Source organism: Triturus cristatus, chromosome 12 (assembly GCF_964204655.1).
Source record: "Triturus cristatus chromosome 12, aTriCri1.1, whole genome shotgun sequence".
Lineage (NCBI taxonomy): Eukaryota > Metazoa > Chordata > Amphibia > Caudata > Salamandridae > Triturus > Triturus cristatus.
This window is the reverse complement of record NC_140595.1, coordinates 128,012,395-128,028,743: the sequence shown is the minus strand read 5'-3', so window position 1 is coordinate 128,028,743 and position 16,349 is coordinate 128,012,395. Positions and strand designations below refer to the sequence as shown.

The following is a 16,349-nucleotide window of genomic DNA, read 5'->3' as shown; positions in this document are numbered from 1 at the left end:
AACGATTTAACAACTTGATACAGACAATGCTGGGGAGCAGCTGAGCTCTTCAAGCACGGGGGATGCCCCTTGTAGTATACAGCCAGTCGACAAGGCGATAACCTAAATGGATGAGATCCATGGCGAGATTACTACGGAAAGCCCTGAGGATGCCAACAGACACAGACCTCTTGTGTCTTCCGAATCCGGGCAGACAGTCTCAACTTTGGGGGACAATCCTGTTAGCGTAGCCCACTCCTCCCTGGCACAAGCATGGCCTGATGGCATTGCAGCCCAACTGGACACCAGTATGTTAGTCAAGGAGGCAACAGGCTTTAAGGGGTTGGAGGATACTTTGGATCTCGGGGATACATTTTACTCAGTGACCGATGGCTCTGAAGTCAGTTCCTCTGATGTAGAAGATATCAGCAACGTGCAGCTCTCCAGCTCCAGTCTCAGTACCCTTCAGAAGGATACGATGGTCAGGAAAAAGAGGCTCCTGAAGAAACATAGAGACTCTCATCCATTGGAAATGGAAGCAGAAGACAACATCGGACTCAATGCAGACCCTAACTTAAAATGGGACTACTCTGCTACCCAGAGTGTTTATTCAGATCTTTTGGGACAGGAGGAGGATGCTGCACCCTCTTTGAAAATGATTTACGAATCTATAAAGCTACTGCAGGAAGAAACCCAAATGGATGGAAAGAAAAATCGACTAGCAACAAAGAAACTTCAGGGTGCTTTAAGGAAAATGGCTAAAGCTTGCACCAATATAAACTCGAGACTGACAGATGTTGAAGAGCGAACTAGCACACTTGAAGATGGCTTGGTCAGAACTCAGGCACAGGCAGAAACGAGAAACGTATGCAACACAGTTCACGGATCTTCAATGGAAGATGGAAGATTTTGAAAATAGGCAAAGGCGTAATAACCTGCGGATACTTGGTATTAAAGAAGGAATAGAAGGGGATGACATACGGGCCTATATATTGAGACTAATGAAGGGAGCCTTTCCAGAACTCCAGCACTGGAATTGGGAAACAGAGATACAGCGGGTTCACCGCTTCCCTTTGACTTTGAAAAAAACATTTCAAGGGCAATACTAATTTATTTTGGGAACTTTTTGCTTCGAGAGGAAGTGTATGCCAAGGTTACCGTGGAACGTCGATGGAAATTAAGAGAACTGATCCAGCCCTGTCAAGCTTTGGGAGCACAAGCTTTTTGATGAACCCAGCACGATTAAAGATTATCCACAAGAACATTACAAGAGTCTTTACCTCAGAGATCAAAGCTAAAGACTACACGGAAAAACTAAAAACTTAATGGCAAGACCCTGTATGTTTCTCTTTTGATTAGCTAGACTGAAGTAGGGTGGGGGGTGCGTCTGCTAGTACTTTATTTTTTCACCTTTTTTTTTATCACCGTAACAACACAGTACTTTGGCGGACTACCCTATGGAAGAAACACCAGGATGTACGAATTTCTGATGGGATGACCACGGGGGGGGGGGGGGGTAGCACTTCTTAGGAAGAAACAAAAGGGGGGGGAAACTTTATTGAAAAAAAAAGAAAGGGCTGTAAAAACCAGAAAAACATCTCATAGTTAGGCAACAAGGAGAGCTGACTCTCAGGCTCCACCACAGAGACCTTAGGTCTGCCTGTCTCTCGTTGCAGGAGGGGGGAGAGAAGCGCCACGAGGACAGGGATGGCAGGGCAGGGATAAGCAGAGGTTTATCGGGAGGGGGACTGGGGAGGGGGAAAATGAAAAAACACCATTGTGCGAGGATGTTAATGTGGGAAGGCAAGAAATAGAAAAAGGAAGAGAAGGAATGCGGGGACAGGGTGATAAGACATATACACCATGCGTATAGCAACGATTTATATATGCGGGTTGAACGACGCTGCCAAATGCAAGATAGTGAAGAAACAGCTTAAGATATTACACGCTGACATAGTTTGCATACAGGAGACGCATATTGAGGGGACGCGGAAAATTCTCTTAGAACAGTTGGGATTTTAATTAATAGCACATACCACACAGAGGACTAGAACACGGGGGGGTAGCAATATTGGCACAGAAGGGGTGATTGTGTTTAAATCTTGTTTAACTGATAGGTTTGGTTGATGGGTAATTGTTGAATGTCAAGAACAGGGATTTAATTTTACTCTATGTTCAATTTATGGGTTGACGGGGATGATCCCGAAATATTTGATTTTCTTAATTCTGAACTGGCTAAGTGGCCTTTACCGATCATTGTATGTGGTGATCTTAATATAAATGGCATAGAGGGACTGCGGAAGGGGAATCCAAGTAAATATACAGGTCGGAAAAAAAAGTCCACAGGGCCCTTATTCAGATGATGGATGATAATGGGCTCATAGATGCCTGGGCACAACTAAAACCACAGGAGTGGGGTAGCACGTACTACTCCGCACCGCATAGAGCCATAGAGCTGTAGCACGGCTAGATTCTTTTTTGGTCTCATCTTCTCTCCTCCCCACTTGTACCATTAAGAAATTCTCTCTGGTTATCTCTGACCACAATTCTTTGGGTCCTGGAGGGTCAAAGGATTGAGGGGGGGGCGTGCCGGAACACAGCTGGACTTCTGAACACACCCTGCTACAGGCCCCAAAATGTGTTCAACATATGAAAAAATGGCTTGAGGAATTCCTAGAGATCAACAGGGGTAGTGCTGGGTATGGGGTGGTATGGGATGCTCTCTAGGCTGGAATCAGAGGGAAAACTCTGAGCTATTCGCTGAACCGGAATAAAAGAAGGAATTGAGATTAAGACCATGCATAGAACAATTTTAGACATAGAAGAACTACTGGTTAGGTCTATTGCCACCTGCTTAAATAAAGATGAGATCCTCCAGAAATTAGTTTTAGCAAAGGCTGCAGCAGGTGAAATCATGGCAGCAAGAGCAGGGGGAACATTCTTGGCTCGGAGACACTCTTGCTATGAATTTAGTGAACAAGTTGGGCACATGTTAGCTGCAAGGACTAGACAGAAGACCTCCGGGGGAGACATCTTAGAGATTAAAAATTCAGTGGGGGAAGTAGTCACAATACCCAGTGAAGTACATATGGTATTTCAAAGCTATTATGAGAATTTATACAGGGAAAATGTGCTCAGGGAACGCAAGAACATAAAAGAATATTTAGCGTTGCTCACAGCCAGACATTTTCATAAGAAGACTCAAGGGCTTTGGAGAACAGATTCTTAGATGAAAACATTTAGGGAGCCCTAAAGGAACTGCCATCGGACAAGGCTGTAGGTCCTGACCAAATCCCACTAGAATTGTATAAGGTTTTTTTCAACTTTGGGGGGTGATACAAGTTTTGTAATGTGCCAGGCACAGAAAGGGGAAACACCTCCAGAGTCATGGGCAGAAGCTAGTATGATCATTTATCTAAAGAAAGGAAAGCCCCCTAACAAACCTGGTTCTTATAGATATATTAGTCTAATGAATAGCAACACAATGTTTTTTTCAAAAATCCTAGCGAATCATTTTAGTACCATGATTGGGAAGGTGATCTCGCCCCGCCAGCACGGGTTTATCCCAGGCAGAGGCACGGCTGAACATATTCGCAGAGTCTGTACTTTGTTTGATGGTACCTCTGTCACGCGAGATCCTATGGCGCTTATCCTGCTAGACACAGAGAAGGCATTTGATAGGGTCTTGTGGGGCTATCTTTGGGCTGTACTTGAGAATTGGGGTGTAGGAGACTATATAGGAATCCTAAGATTCAACTCCGGTTGATGGGGGGACAAAGCAACCCAATTGCTATCACACGAGGGACGAGGCAGGGGAGTCAATGCTCTCCCCTCTTATTTGCTTTTTATATTGACCCTTTGATTTGGAAAATTGAGGCAAATAAGGGTATCCTCCCTATTGGACTAAACAGATGTGAAACTAAGATTTTGGGATAATCTGATGAATGGCAATAACAGCCGCAAATACATCTGTGGCTTTAATGGAAATAGAGCATGAGGCTGAATGCTTTGGGGCGATCTCAGGCTATCGGCTTAACCGTGAAAAGACACAAATTTTAGTTTATGACATGCTCTCTATCTCGGATCCAAGAGTAACTGAATCTGCCACCTATCTTGGGTTTATTATAACATCAGAACTAGGTAAAGTTGTCGAAAAAGAACCTTGTCCCCGTGATTCAAAAATCCAAGAAAGACTTTGATAGGCTAAATATTTTGCATCTTTTGATTGTGGGTCAATGCAACATTATCAAAATGATATTCCTGCCCAAAATGTTGTATCTATTCAGGACGATACCTCTGAAATTTGAAAATCGTTGGTTTAAAGAAATGGAGAGGCTGATTAACCGATTTATTTGGGCTCAAGGGAAGACGAGAAGAGCGCTTAGATATATGTCCCTATCTAGGGAAAGAGTGGGCTGGGTGGTCCCTGATTTAAAAATATATTATTGGGCCACGGTGGTCCAATACATCCGAGGGTTATTGGGTGGAAAGGTCATTGACCAGTTGAGGAACGATGCTTCTCCGGATGTATATGAATTACTGTTAGAAAGAGAAGCCCCTAATTGGCTTTTGTGATTCAGGGAAGCCAGTTATTATAAAAAAGTTAAATTCAAGACCCTTGGGGCAGCAGTAGCGGTCTGGACTGGCGTCAGCAAAAAGCTGGGGTTAGGAAGAATGAATTATTATACTACTTTATTTGGGTATCTGCCTCTCCCCGAGATTTTTCACGATGGAATTATGTGGCGATGGGATGCTTTAGGGGTGAAGACGATGGGGGATCGTTTTGAACCAGATGCTATACTCTCATTTGAGAAAGGCCAAATCCTTTTTAACCTCGATCACAGGGAATTTTTAAAATTCGTCCAGATCCGTTCCTCTATATTAAGGAAGAAGGGGAGAGCGAAAGCTTTCTCAAGAGATCCAGTAATGGAAGTGTCCAAAACCCTGATGGGTGTACAATCGCCCAGATTTATAAAGAGCTGAGACAACTACAGGGCGATGATTTAGAAAAACACCCTGAGAAATGGCAGCGGAAGCTGAACACTGAAGGGGATGAATTTAGGGCATTGCTTAAGCTTGGCTACACCCTTTTAAGAGTAGCGAGCCTCCAAGCACAACATTTTAAAACACTTGTTTCACTCTATTACACCCCAGCTAAGATAGCTCAATGGGGTGGGACTGATGGTATTTTTTGTCCCCGTTGCCAAGGCGACGAGGCAGATATACTTCATATGTTTGCCTCTTGCCCTGCCTTGCAACCTCTTAAGAGAGCTATAGAGGATTTTAAGGAGCAAACCCTGAGGATCCAAATAAAACTGTCTGCCGGGCTGATGGGTTTAGGTGTGGCTCGAGACGGAACGCTGTTAGCTCACCGGAAATTTGCACTTCTTGCCATGGCTGTGGTTAGAATTTGTGTGTCATCTGCATGGGTGGCCCCTAATCCCCCCACATTTCAACAATGACTTACACGACTTAGCTATGTTTTATTTGGGAAAGGGTCTGTATGAGAAGAAAGGGTGGAAGACTAGGAAATTAGGGAAACTTATTTGGGCCCCTGTAACAGATTGGAAAATCAGGATGAATGCACTCCAGGTACAATCCAGTGATTTAAACATATTGGAGTAACTATCTTTGCTGTTTATGTTTTGATCTTTGTGTAACCCTTTTTTTTGTCAGAGCTGCTATATTCTGTAACTTAATAGTACTGTACTGCGCCTCTGTAGGCTCTCAGGATTTGTTTTCTCTTTCCTTTTTTCTTGTTTAAGAATGTTTTATTCTTTACGGATGTTTCAGTATAAATGTACCTGAACCGATGGTGGAATAAAAATATTTAAATTAAAAAAAAATATATATATATATTTATATATATATATATGTATATATATATATATATCATATACCATTACAGTATTATTTAAAACTCATAAAGATAATTAAAAATAAATATTTTTTACACCAATATTATTGTCTACAATATTAACAACAACAATATTCTTGAAAACGATATTATTTACCTTAAAAAACAATATTTGTGTCAACAATATTCCTGCATCACGATACTTCTGTGACAGGATTTTAAAAACTCGAAATTAATGTCACTCGATAGTTTGTCCGAATAACATCCTCAGAGTCAGTTAAGGTTTGGGGAAGCTGCACAATCTCTCCCCCCAATATTTGTTTTCGATGGGGTCCCGGGGCCCGAAGGGCAACTCTGTCTGGCACATGCCAAACGCTGTGCCCGGCATGGGGTTGGCCACCTGCTGGGGATTTGACCACAGGGTCTGTCAGCAGGCCAAGCCCTATGGTCACCCCCTAGTGCGCACGGCCAAAGATGTCATCAGTGATGTCATAAATGTCATAGAAAATGTCATCTGTGATGTAATATGTGAGGTCATAAGTAGTGAATGGCTGGACGAAAGTTATAGTTAGCACCACGGGCGCAAGTTATAGTTAGCTCTTCTATAACTGGTGAATTTTTTGTTTATTTAAAATTCAAAACATAAATGTTATCAGTGACATGTTAACCTACCTATAACCACTTTAAATATATGTATATATTAACCAGTGGTGGAATCATAGTTAGCATCGTGTTTCTATAGGATATGCCTTTTTTGTGTTGCTAATAACTTTGGCGCCACTTAACAAATCTCCACACATGTGCTAGTATGTGATTAGTTTACACATAGACATTTTCGGGGTGATCCATAGCCACCTTAGACACAGCTACAGCCTAAACCGCAGAACGGATTTAGATCAAAGTTGTGAGTAAGCTAGCTGTTGGACCAGAAGGAATGATTTTTTGTGTTTTGGTGGCAATCCATTTATCAGTTTTGAAAAAAAGAAGGTATAAAAGAATTGTACATATCACGTTGTGGAGGATCCGCAGAGCTGACCGATCTCAACCTGAAATCTGAGTGGGTGCCACTCCCTCAACCAGGAAGTGGTGGCAGCCATCTCCCAAATCCTAAAGAAATGAGAAAAACATAAGGCGGCAGGAAAGGGATACCCTGAACCACGATGCCTGGTGGTGGGGTTGTCTGGGGTCAAAATATTTTTTGAAAATAAAATTGCTGTAAATTCACGGGGGAGCTGTGAAACTGCGGCAAAATAAAAACTGAAAAAAGGAAAGCATGGGCTCTCACCATTTCTATTTAAAGACCCTTCTGGTGGGAAGTGGGTGAGGCATATGGCATGTTTCAGGGGAGGGCGTTGTAGCCCCACTCCCCATGCCTTCACAAGGCCCCAGGCACCCCATCGCCTGGGGCCGATAACTTAATTAAAATGGAACTCTACCCTAGCCCCATGATCCCCAATCCATGGGACACCGTTTGTGTCCCTCCCCACAAGCGTGTGCAGGGAATCTGCCACGGTTGCCCCACCTGATGGGAGAACAAAGAACGGCCCTGCCTGCACTCAAGAACAGGGAAATGCTTTAATTGCTTCCCCTGACCCTCTATGGGAGCACGAGAAAACTGTTCTTGCGGGGTTAAAGCAATGCCGGCTCCTGCTACACCCGGGATGGGTGCATACTGGGGAGTCGGTGGGGCTGCGAGGGCCCTGGGCCTCCCAGTAGACCTCAACGTTAGACCAGCTGTGGGGTGCCCGGGGTGAGGCAAGGCTGTTTGTGACATGCTATGGGTGGGCACCAGGACATGCTATTTAAAAACAAAGAAAAACATGCCGGCTCCTGCAGGTGCAGGGGGCTGTGGGGGCCCTGATCCGGCCCTCATAGTACCCAACATGGCGATATCTGTGGCGTGCCCCAGTTGGCACGGGGCACACCATTATGCATTAAAAAAAAATACTTTATGCCGGCTACTGCAAAAAACAGTGGGTGTCCTGGGTAGAACAGGGACATCCATAAAAATATTTAAAAATTGCAAACAGTGAATAATAAATGAGCAGACACAGCCACTCATTTAGTATTCACTGCTCCTTCATAGAGCACCCAATAATGCCCTGGGAGAGCTATTTACATATATTTAGTTTTTGGTGATGTCCCTAGAAGGGGCAGAGACATCACCAATATTTGTGTATGTTGTGAGGGGGCTGTAGGGACTGCTTCTGCCCCTCAGCAACACTAGAAAAAAGAAACATAATTCTTCTGGATCATTGAAACCATGACCCCAGGAAAACTTACCATATTTTTAAAGGAATTTCCCAGGCTACAGCTTTTGCTCTGCAGCTGGGATCGCATTGTCACCTAGGGGCTGGTCGCTTTGAGGTATTTTATGTGTTGCTGATGTATCACATAAACTACATGGCCTTGATGTGGTTATTTTTACCATTTTAGTTTCTGGGGTGTAAAACGCTATAAGGGATTACAGAGATATATTTGTTTTATTTATTATTTTCTTAAAGAAAAAATTATATATCTCTGACTATTTATTTTCAAATTTTTCATATCGAAATGTAAAATTAAAAACTGTGTAAAAAGAAAGAGTTACAGACATGTAGCTCCAAAAAAGTTCTTTAAATGTTGTTTGCCACTATTGGAATATATATTTGATTGCAATTATTGATAATTTCTGGAGAAAGATGATAGGAGTGCTTTACATATAGAGTGGGAGTTGTTTTTTTTTTTTTTTTTCTTTTTTCTGTTTTTTTGTCCTCATTTGCCTTACCCCACATAGGATGTCCCGTTGAACCAGCTGTTTTGTTTGCAGCACCTCAGCCGAAGACATTCCAATTACCCGAGGGAGGATCGTGGGTACAAGATTTTTTGCTCCATCAAGGATATTTCGTATTCTGCCGGACCATAGTGCTGGGAGGCCCTTTTGTTATTAGTCCGAGGAGAAATGCAGGCATAATCATAGGACCCGGGGAAAAAAAAAAAAAAAAAAAAAAACCCCGGACTCCTATCTCCATGACCTCAGTAAATCCCAAAAAGCCAAATTTTTCTTGTTACAGGATCTAGCCATGTCCACTTTAGACACTTCATACAACGATGTCAACCATTCTGAGTGAGTCGGTGGTGAGGCCTCAACCCAGTATTTGCATATTTGTCTTCTAGCGATAAGAATTGCGTAGAAAAGTAAAGATCTTGCAGGCCCCCTAATAGTGTCGACCAAGCCAAAAATAATTAGGGGTAAGCTGATGGTCAGAGGGACCCTAAGAATGGATTCCATTGATGAAAAAACTTCACCCCAGAATTTCTGTAACAGAGGGCAGTCTTTAAACATATGTATGTCCGATGCCGCGAGGAGGCCACATTTATTGCATGCTTTATCGGGCTGGAATTTTGATAGCCTGAGAGGAGAAAGGTAAGCTCTATGGGCTGTAAAAATGTGATTACGTCTAAGCCAAGCAGGTTTAACAATTCTGAAGAGTGTATTAAATGAATCCCTCCAAATCGGGTCACATTGCATGCTCATCTGCTGCCCCCATAGATCATCTGCTAGTTTAAACTCGCCATCTACTTCCTCTACTATTGCCCAATACCAGAAAGAGACCTCCCTTCTTGCTCTAGGCTTTGAGACCAGTTGCTCCTCTAGATTACTCTCCCTTCCTAAAGGCCTGGTACTCTTAGCCTGTGATTGTGCCCAGCTTCTCAGTTGGATATACTTAAATTTTGAGAGTCCAGGCCCAACCATCTCATAGAGCACATCCCAAGGAGGGAGGGCAGCACCGTCCAGTAGGTCTCCCCACGTTAGGAACCCTGCATCTCTTAAAGACATACTCAAGCTATCACGGAGGCATGCAGGAGTGCCGGGGGAATCCCATATTGGGGCCTTTCTTGAAAAGTAGCCCAGCCCTATTCTCCTTCTTATTGCTATCCAGCTACTAGCTAATGACCGGAGGATTTTTAATTTAACTTTTTTGAAGAATTTAGGGTCTCCGAATTTAAACAAAAAGCCATCTTCTGACAAACCTGAGCCCCTCAGCATGGCCCGGAACAGGTGTCCCTCTGTAGTGCTAGTGGGTGTCTTCAACAGCATACGAGAATGAGACAAGTGAAATGCCCATGCGTAATATTGGAGGTCGGGCATAGCCAGGCCCCCCTTCTCCCTTTTCCGCCAGAGCTTCTTCCATGCTATCCTTGTAACCTTATGCTTCCAGATAAATGAATTTAATGCTCCTTGACATTTTGCCAGTTGTTTCATATCAAAGGCCAGTGGGATAGCACCGAACAGAAACAAAAACCTAGGGAAAATAGACATTTTGACCAGGTTAATCCTACCCAAAATCGATAAAGGAAGATGCACCCATGAGTTCAACTGAATTTGACATTCTCTAAAAAAAATTTTAAGGTTATATTCTGGGATCTTTTCCACTTCCTGAGTTATTCTAATTCCTAGGTATCTCATGTTAGGGACGATATGATAATACGTAGTTTCCATGTTCCAAGCCATGATCTCAGTTTTACTTGGGTTAATCTCGTAACCCGAGATCAAGCCAAACTCTGCTGCACGTGTGATGATCGAGTTAAAGGCACTGTCAAGATCTGCTGTAAAAATTAATATATCATCTGCATACAGTGCCACTCTCCTTTCCCACTCTCCTAGTTTAAAAGGGATGATATTATGATCTTCTCTTAAGACCTGTGCAAAGGGTTCTATATATAAATTAAACAGGAGAGGGGAAATGGGGCAGCCCTGTCGCGTTCCTCTGGTGATGGTAAAAGGATCTGTCAGAGCCCCATTAACAAGTAATCTAGCACTCGGAGCTTTATACAATAGTTCAATTGCCCGGCAGAAGCCGGCTCCCAAGTTAAACTTTCTCATCACTTCCAAGAGGTATGGCCAATAGACCCGATCAAAGGCCTTTGTTGCGTCTAATGTTAAAACTGCCAAGGGAAGCGAAAAAGAAGATGCAATGTCGATAGCACCTATTAGATCGTAAGTAAGATCTGTTAATTGCCTCCCTTGGACAAAGCCCTTCTGATCTTGATGGATAATCTTGTCCACTACGCCCCCTAACCTTTTTGAGAGGATGGCGGTAAAAATTTTATAATCAAAATTGAGGAGTGATATGGGGCGATAAGAACCACAGTCAGTAGAAGATTTTCCTGGTTTTAATATTAGAACGACTGTCGCTTCACTCCAAGACCCCGGAGGGTCATCTCCATCGACTAATATGCTGTTAAAAAGTCGAGATAGCACAGGAATGATAGGTTCTTTAAGAAGGCGATATAACTCTGCTGGAAGGCCGTCAGGCGCTGCCGCCTTGCCTTTTTTGGAGTTATTAATTACCAGTCTGATTTCGTCTTCAGTGATTTCACTATCCAAAAGATCACGCTGTTCCCTCGAGAGACTTGGTAGTTTAATCTTATCCAACCAATTACGTCTTCTCGCAGGGTGGGAGAGTGGGAGTTGTGTGCGAAGGCACGGGAGAGGTTTGTTGCCACCAGAGCTTGCCCTTTGGGGCCCTCTATGCCTGGCCTTTGGCCAACCCCCCCATCCCCTGCCATGCATTGCCAAAGGGGTGGGTTTGGCTGCCTGTGAGGGGTTGGCCACAGGTAGTGGCCACACGCCAGGCCCTACAGCCAGACCCAAGGCCATGCATGGCAGTCATTTGGTTTTACATATGATAATAAAATATTACTTTAGGTAAAAAAAAAACCTTGAAGTTCATTGAAAAAAAACAAAGGTTAAAGTAATGTTATAGTTTTATAAAATATTCAGTAACAACATTATGTTTTAAACTCTAATAGCCACAGAAATTCACCAGCTGTAGTTATCTCAAGTAGCTATAACTCGTGCCCGAAGGTAACTGTAACTCATGCCCACTCCATGCACTGCCAATTACCCCAAATATTACATCACTCATGACTTCTTCTATGACATCATTGATAACATCACTGCAATATTTGCAATTAACCTCTTCTGTGCCCATGACGAGATAGTCTCATCATGGAGCACGGTTGCGCTGTGCCCATGACGAGACTATCTCGTCATGAACCCCACCCACTAATGAAACGCCCGGCACAGGAGGGGGAAAGGGCGTGGCACAGAAGGGGTTAAATTATTGATCAGAAAACTGTGCATGGTGGGGATGCGAGTTATAGTTACTTACTATAACTAAAACTAGTGAATTTCTGTGCTTTTGTTTAGTTGAAAACATTATGTTGTTACTGAACATTTCACCTAACTATAACGTTACTTTAAACTTTGTTTTTTTCAGTGAATATAAACACCGACCTTACTGTTTGAGGCTATCAGCCAGCCCTCTTAATGCCTTCTTCTTTAGTTGTATCACTCCCCCTACAGAATAGGGCAGTGCATCGTCCCACTTCGGCTGTGGGCTCTCTTTAGTGTGCGTGACTGCATTCTGCTCTTTCATAAGGAGCACATCGTCGCGTACAGTAGTTCCCTTCAGAGCCAGGCTCTACTATGGCAAGATGTGCTTTTGATACCAAAGTATATTTTTGCTTTTAGCCAATTTCCTTTTTTTTTTTTTACTATTGGTGAGGCACCAGCAGCTGACCAACAATATATTTTCTCAAAAACATGATAAAACAAGCATTGACAAAGCCAATAGACTGGCAGACAAACCTTACTTTTGATTTTGCCAGTGCTTTTTCTGTTAATGATTTGTGTAAATTTATAGATGTAGCGTTTGCTTCATTTTTTGCAGTTTTTGGCCCAACCAGAAAAATACATATTTGCAGTTAGATAGATTGATATTCCTTATTCGATCAAGTAGAGATCATTCACAAAATGTATAAACAACAATCTTCCTTGCTAAAATACAATATACTATGAATGATTGTCATATCATAAAAATCATAAAAATGTAAAATAATAAAGTGAATAGAAACGTATGGCCAGTTAACAACAAAAGAGAAAAATAAATATTATCAAAAAAGTCATTGTGTTATTAACATACTATGCCAAGGCCTGTGTTGTCCTCTTCTTTACTTTGCAGTTAACAACTTAGACCTAACGCGCCAAGTATAAAGCAGGTACCCTGATATGGCGAACACTAGCTGTAGAATTTGATCTATGAACTTGCAGAGCATCTACTGGTCTCCTAAATGATAGGGGTATAAGTCACTTTTTCCTAAACTCTGCATAGCTGGGACAAAAAATATATATATAATGGTCTAATGATTCAGGACAAAGGGTACATTTGCAGTTATTTTGAATTTAAGTAATTTTTTGGGTAGTGGTTGATTTTTGCCCATTTTAAATGTGTGATCTTGGACAAGCTGCCTATTCAGTTATAATGCGTGGGTTCAGGTGGTTCTGCTTAGTACATCGCCGTAATAAAAGGTGAATTGCATTCTGATCATTCTGTCATTCCAATATTTATATTCCAATTGTCTCTTACTCGATATGCACAGTCCTAATTTTTTTTCAATCTTGTTGCAGAGCTGTTTAGAACGGAGATGTTTTACTCAAGGATCTTCCGAGCGCTTGAACTCAATTTCTACGAGCGTATGAAGAAAAAGAAACTTCTGTCTAAGAAAGAGTTCTTGCTGCTATTTCCCAATCTCCCCGTGATGATTAAAATACACAGTAAGAGGCTGCTGGGGGATTGATACATATTACTATCATGATTTATTGACAATCGTTAATGTCTATACTTGGCATAATTCAGTTCTTAGTGTACAATGATTGTGGGGCACAGTTGGGTTACAGGCTTGTTTACAATGCAGTTACAAATGATTGGCAACTGCCTATGTTACAGTTGGAGCAGCTGAACACGTTGTTCACCTTGATCCTGAATATTACACCTCTTGGATTACACAGCAAAAGGTAGTAATTTAAGCAGTGAGTCCAGTGTGCTGTTACTGTATAAGCTGAATGGAGATTACACAATAATAAGTTTTGTAAAAAGAAGCTTGTGTGTAAATTAGGCCTGGCTAAAAATCCGTTCCGCTCACGGAAATTGCGATAATTTGACATTTTCGCGTTCCGCGGAGAGCGCGAAAATGTCAAAATTTCCGCAATCCGCATTTTACCAGAAATTTTTTGCTTGTTCGCACTGTAAAATAATACATTCTTGCGTGCGCGCGATCGCCTTACCTGAATCCCCGCGTTCGCCGACAAGTTTTCCCGATCCGGTCGCGTTCTCCACGAGATGTTGGATTGTTGGTAGCCATTTGCACTGTCTCGCGACAGTTCGCGCCCGCAGTAACATCATTCGTCGCGCGATCACGTCTTTCTTCTCACGATCATGCACCGCGAGACAAGTGAAAACAAGATGGCCGCGCCCGCGAGCAACCGCATGGGTAAGTTGGCGAGCCGCGACCACGCAGAACATACCGCGAACGGGCGGGAAAAAAACTTCTGCATCTTCGCAATATTTCCGCGTGTTTGCGGAGATTTTTAACATTTTCGCGATAATTTGCGAAAGTGAATTTCGCAAATTCCGCCCACCCCTAGTGTAAATCAGAAGTTGTCTGGGTTGCAAAGAAAAGGTGAAGATAACTTCGGACCAGGCTTGTGGTTTTGTGGATGGTTGATAATTCCAGGCAGAGAATATGGTGATTTCTGAACGATACTTTCAACTGCAGATTCCTCTTTAGAATACTCCTAGGCACTAATCACCAACCAACAGTTTCTCCTGCTCACCCGCAGGAGGCGCACTTCATCGGTTGTACCAACCCCAAAATTCAATGACCCCAGCATGCCATGGAAATTGCCCCTTCTTCAAAACTTCAAGTTTCAAGCCATGCTCCAACTGCGGAAAGTGGATGTAGATTATGGATTTGCATGAATTTGCTTGTGGTGCTTCAGAGCTGGTCGTGATTCTTAGCAGTCAGTTGGCTCTGTACAAAATCGATGTGCAGCAGTCTTTCGGACACATTTGTGGCTTAGTGCGCCACCTGACAAGAGGATCCGGTGTAAGCCAATTTTATGTTTTGTTGTTTGTTTCGTCTTTGGCCCAGGAAGGACTTGTTTTGGGCACTGTTCAGGCTATGTGTCATCCCTTTCGGCTTTTCTGCGGGTACCAGATCTGCCGCCTTTATGTTTGTCAACTGTTTGTGGATGAGAGTTTTGAAAGGATGCAACATTCGTTTCCATCAACACTGTGATGCTACAGTGGAACGTGAACCTGGTTTTCAACTTTTCAATGTGCCCCCCATTTGAACCGCTGCACAGTTGACATTAAAAACTGTCTTCATCATCTCCATATCATCGACTAGGCATGTGAGCGAGCTGCAGGCCCTTTCTGTCAACCCACCTTATACAAAACTCTTCTCAGACTAGTTGCTGTTTAAGATCAAAGGCTCCCTTCCACCTTGACTTTGGTGCAGAGCCGCTCGCACCACCTAACAGAGTACAGAAGTAAAGTACTGCTCTAAAGTTTCCGGATCCAATTGTGGAAATGTGGATTTTCCTGATCAGTTATGTCCCCTATCTTGGACCCCAACGATTCTATGTGCATGTCACAAGTACATGTATGTTCCCTCCAGTTCCAGTTTCCAAGACGCAAACATATGTGTGTCTACCGTCGACATGTTCTCTGTCAGATCCGCCATCAATGGGCTGGATATTCAATTCCTAAGTATGAAAAGCCACCGACTTTATATGGCTAAGGTACTCCATTTTTACAGTTCAGGCAAGTAGGCCCGATTCTTTCCTCAAAGCCTTTCCCTGCTCTCTGTCTCTGACAGTTTCAGCTTGAGCTCGCATCTGTATCCATGAACTTTGTCCTACTCCCTGTGCAGCTAACGGTGCCTGCCTCGGCCAGTTTTCGCCTGCCTGCCAAGAAGCTGTATTTCACCTTCGAATTATCTATTTTGCTCTTCAGCCGATGCATTCCTGTCTAGTGATTTAGGTAAACATTTCCTTTAGCTCACAAGCAAAGGACTCAGCCTTTCCGTCCTCCTGCAAGTGATTCATAGCCCTGTTGCCATGGAAAGTTTTCTGCCCCTCGCTTCTCATATAGACACTTAGACGCTTGTACACGCACATACAGTTAGTATAGAATAGATTCTGTCCGAGAGTCCTTCCTTGTGGATAACATAGTTCTCTAAACATAGGATGTTAGATATGATTTGGGATTAGGTTGACATGACCCCCTAGACTTCTCGTCTCCACATGTAGAGCTAAATGTCAAGTCCCCTTCACCCCCTAGTTGCACGTCAATCACACGTCATGCTGCTGCGCACGCATCCATGTTAAGTATTATCGTATAGATCCACCTATGTAAGATAATCAGAGCCAATCATGTTTCTTTTTGCTCCTTATTACGCCTAGTTTCGATTACGTATCACTATGTTAATTTATCTTATCAATTGTTACGCCTTTTTGCACTTGTTTCATTGTAAATGTATGACCTATAAAAGTTACTTCTTGTCAATAAAGTATTGTACTTCACTTCCTGAACCCTCGTGGTGACGGAACCTGAAGGCCGCGACTCGAGTCGGCCATTTTGGATGGAATAAAGCCCATTTAGAAACCCTCTTATACCACGGA

General features: G+C 42.9%; 1 pseudogene; it reads left to right on the top strand.

Moving 5' to 3' along the window:
* LOC146772868 (rho guanine nucleotide exchange factor 11-like) overlaps positions 1-16,349 on the top strand; it is a 256,324-nt pseudogene that overhangs the window by 35,814 nt on the left and 204,161 nt on the right.